Raw genomic sequence first — 5,179 nt, forward strand, 5'->3', positions numbered from 1 at the left:
ACCATCCTTGTAAATGAGAATTATCAACCGAATGATTTTGATAATAATTAAAACTGTTTAAAAATTCTTTGTCAAAACTTAAGCTAATGAAAGAGAAGAATTTGTGTTATTTTTTGATACTTAGATTATTATACTCATTAATCTTGTCTTTCATGACTCCATGAAAAAAATTTTTGATACTTATTTTACAGAAGTACTGTTGCAGACATCTGCAAGGTATATTATTTCTTGGTTTAGAGAATGACACTTGAGCCCCTAATATTTTTACTTTTATTACAGTCCTTAATTTTTTTAACTAACTTTTTTAACTACCCATTATATTACAATAGTTCAAAATGGTAATAAAAATTGACACATCCTTTTGGTGTTCTTTTACCATTGCACATTATATTTACATATACATTTGTGTCCCAGCCGAAGGGTTTTGCATAATAACAAGTCACTTTTGTCGTTCAAACAGTAAAATATAAAAGCCAGGACATGCAACGAGTGATGACTAATTAAAACAAATTAAGGACCTAAGTGATAAAAATGAAAAATATTAGTTATCTAAGTATCATTCTCTATTTTTCCTTTCATAATAATCAACTAATATTCCTTTTCAATTGTATATTTGACAGGACTGCAGCGAACGGGCACCTACAGTAAGTCCATGCAATATATAGTTATATAAAAAATTCTCAAAGTGCAGGCATCCAAATTTTAACTAACAAATTTAAGCAGAGAGAGTAGTTGCGAATAGACAAAATTTTTCTCAATTCGGCGTTGCATGATTTTTAGTTTTTAGCATCTCTTTATTTTTTTAAAAGAGTTGTTAGTCTGGATTTTTTTTCCCAAAAAAAAAAAAAAAAACAAATTCCTGCGGTAGAGGAGTACTACTAGTTAGTTATATTTGAACTAGTTTCATATATCTCTTCAGAATTTATTGCACTTGGAGATTTTATTATTGATTCTCTCACAAGAGAAGGTATTGGTTGCAGGCAGTGAGTTTTATACAGTGCAATAATGTTCATATAAACGAGATTTATGTTGAACGAAGTCCCCAAGTTCATATTGTTGTGGATTATAGCCAAGACGTCCACTTCAAATCGTTGATAATAGATTCTCCTGAGACAAGTCCCAACACTGATGGAATTCACATTGCACGTTCCCACGATGTTTCTGTGCACACCTCCATTATAGCCGCAGGTATATATACACATATTACCACAAGATATCCTTATCAGAGAATTATTCTTTATATATTTACTAAATCTTGATAGATTAGCAGGCGATGATTGCATCTCGATTTCTGATCAGACTTCAAATATTTCAGTCACTTATGTTAATTGTGGACCTGGTCATGGTATAAGGTAAAGTGATATTTCAATCAAAATTTTTTACGGCAGAGAAAACAAGGAAAAAGAATAATGAGAACTTCATGATTTGGTGAAATAGTCACAAAGATTTTATTATTTTTTGAAAATTTATATATAAATCTCTGTCTAGACAATTATAACCGAATGAACTGGGTCATTATAGTTCAAGGGGAATAATTGTTTTAAAAAGGACCTATATGACCATTTTTGAGAATAAGAGAGGCTATGTGATTATTTCGCCAAATCATAAGGTGTCTATCTTCTTTCTCTCTAAAAAAAAAAAGAGAGAGAGTGGGAATATTTCTACTCCACAATTTGTATAAATCCACCCTATTTGAAAAGGTTATTAAAAAAAATTACGTTATTTTTAAAAGTCAAAATAAAGAAAATGTTTAAACAATTAATCAAAAAAATTCTTTTATTTTGCATAAGTCTTTTGACTATTTTTTTATCATTAATGTTGTTCTAATATAATATTAATTTGACTATTTTACTCTTATAAATAAAATGATCAAAATTTCCAAAACATGTGCTTTCGTGACATGAGTTTGAGTAACTACTGAGAATTTAATTGGTTAATTGTTCAAATTTCATTTTTACTTGCAATTATAAAAAATAATATGAAATTTTTTTATAATTAGTTTTTTGGAGTAGAGTACGTTTATACAATTTAGGGGTGGAAATATCACCATCTAATATATATATATAAATGTTTCAATTTAGGATTTTAAAGTACGGGAAAATTCGGGAAAGCTTTAAAACCATATGATTTAAAAGGGTTAAAATTATAAGCCTTTAAAACCGTGCAATTTTAAAGATTTCTCTCACTTTAAAATCTTGAACCAAAAAACTACTATATATATATATATATATATATATATATATATATATATTGGCTACCATATGCTTTCTCGAATTTTGAAAATGCATACTTTTGCTTCTTTTTTTGCTTCAAGAACATGCAATTTTCTGATAACTAATTTGTAAGGGTGGGCACGGTTCAGTACAATTTATTTTTTAACTAAACTAAGCTGAACCTAATAAATTTCAATAGAATTATAAACTGAACCACAATATTGGTTTGGTTTTAGTTTTTTAACCTTTAAAACCTTAGTTTTATTCAGTTATTTGCTTTTCAATTCTGTTTTTATTTATTAAATTAAAATGATAGGTCTTTTCTTAATTTTTTAACTAAACCGAACTGTCAATTCAGGCCGATCAGTTTGGTTCCTCAGTTTAAATACCCACCCCTAGTAATTTGTAAAACATTCTCAACAAGGCTAATTATAAATTTTATCAATCAATGATTTTCAAACTGTGTAATTTCATTTTTCCTAAATTGCCTAAAATTGATTTGCTAATAAGCTCGATAAATAAACTAATTTGGTGCTCCCTTGTGGTGATAGCATCGGAAGCTTAGGCAAAAATGGAGAAGAAGTGAAAGTAGAAAATATCACTGTGAGGCACGTTAATTTCTGTAAGACTACCAACGGAGCCCGAATCAAGACGTGGCAAGTATGTTCCTTTCGGAATATATCCGTGCAATAATTAAATTTCATTTATGATAGACTTGTTGTGTTGCGACTTTTTTTAGTTCACTCTTGTTACGTAATAATTGGGCGGGTGATAGATAGATATTAGTCTAAAAAAATGGGTTACCTTAGGCAAGACTATGGTAAGGCCGAGGAGGCCTTTGCCCCCAGATTGGAAAACAAATTCACACAAAACTAAGGATTTAAAACTAAATTTACCTTGATTCTATAGTATTTCATTATTTGGCCCCTTAAACTTTAAAATTGTTATGTTCTTGCCCTCTCAAATTTGTTGTTTCATACAAAAGCCGAATCAAAATCCTGGATCCGCCACTAAGTGCCTGCGTTACCAACCACTTTAGACGTTGTGCTCTCATAGTTAACCTGGAATACGAGAGTTATAAATATATTTGATTGTAGATTAAATATCTGACAATTTTCTTCATTTGTTTTTTTCATTTTTGGAGGCTGGGAAAGGTCAAGTTCAACATGTTGAGTTCTCGTATATGAACTTCACAGAGGTGCAAAATCCAATAATCATAGACCAATATTACTGCGATCAGAAGGACGTCTGTGCAAAAACGGTAACTAAGTTGAACAAATAAGTTCCGCATTTTGCATTTTTTCATCAAGATTCAAGATTCTAATTGATAACACATTTAATTTTGTTTTTGTTTTGTTGCGTACATCAAAGAGTACAGGAGTTCATATAAGCGATGTGCGATATTTGAATGCAACTGGGACATCAGCAACAGACGTGGCTATCAATCTCGACTGCAGCAACAATGTTGCTTGCACCGATATCAAATTGGAGAATATTGAACTGCAATCGGCTACTGAAGGAAAAGGAGTCCTTTCTAGCTGCAAAAATGCCTTTGGAGTCGCTAAAGGAAATTGTAAACCAAAATCATGTCTCAAAAGCAATTCTTAATTAACTATGTGTTCTTTAATTACAGTCCATTTAGATGCAAAACACAAATTAAATAACTCTCACCTCCAAGGTTGGTGTGAGGGGGAATGGTTTACTTTAGTTAACTTCTTACTTCAACGGAAAGGGTCAAATTGATTGGGCTATCTACTTATTACAATTGAACTATATATATGCATGCACGTTGATAATATTAATTCTCCTCTTTACCATTTTCTTCAATCCAATTTCATGTTTTTAAAATGATAAAAGATGGTTTTACTGTCTAGGAAGGATTAAGATCTTTTTCTGATTAGAGCTCTTTGAAACTTTCAATAGTATTATGCTATGTGTTTTTAACGATAGTATATGAATATAATTTAACTATTTTATTTCTTTTATTTCTTAAGCTTGAATATTTTGGTCAAGACAAACTTAGAGCAAATATACATCTACACATTGCATGTCCACTCATCTAATTTCCAATTGAAATTTCTTTTTGAAAAGCCACGTAAAAATTTAAAGCAATTCGAGAAAAAGTCTATTGGAGAGAATGAAACTAATTAAAATAGAATAGGATACTTCCCCTTTCACCATAGTGATAATATATGTATAGATTTCCTGATCCAATTAAAATGTGCTTTTAGTTTGTAAACAGGAGCCTACTACCACTCAATACTTTTTTTTTCCTCTTCAGCACCTAATCAATTCTAGGGCTCCAGCATCCTAATCTCTGGCCACCAAGACATATGACATTGTCAATGGTACTGTTAATGAAGTGCAGGGGGCCTCATATGATGGTGCAATGGTCCAGGCAGGAATACCTGATTTTTGGCTCATTGCAATAATAAGTCACCATGTGCTTGATCAGGAAATTACTAAGCATGACGAAGGAGCTGTCAATTTTCTAACAGACATTGGTCTAGGGTTAATGATTCTGTCTTGGAAAAGACATATCGTATGATTGATGAACCTAATCTTGTTCTCGAGGGAAGCTATTGGGACATTGCTTGACAGAGAAGGCAAAGAAAAGACTTTTCAATTTGTTGAAACCACCTGAAGTCCCTGCAGATGTTAAAGGCTTTGATATCGAGAAACTTCGATATCAATTGAAACATGATTATGACGTTGGAGTGGCATATACAGAAGAGATTATCAGCCATGCTGTTGGATGTTATACTGGGAATATTTATTCGGAAGCAGAAGGCTGCTCTTAAATATTTCTATCATGAGGACTTGGACAAGGATGAGGACAAAGGCAAATAGAAGTCATCACCTGTGGATGCTCAGGCATGAGGGTGAGAGTCCTCCAGAACGTAACCTCTCACCAGAATGTAACCACCAATAAATGTTTAGTTGTGTGCCTCAGGAGTCTTAGATTG

Source organism: Citrus clementina, unplaced genomic scaffold (assembly GCF_000493195.1).
Source record: "Citrus clementina cultivar Clemenules unplaced genomic scaffold, Citrus_clementina_v1.0 scaffold_7, whole genome shotgun sequence".
Taxonomy (NCBI): Eukaryota; Viridiplantae; Streptophyta; class Magnoliopsida; order Sapindales; family Rutaceae; genus Citrus; species Citrus x clementina.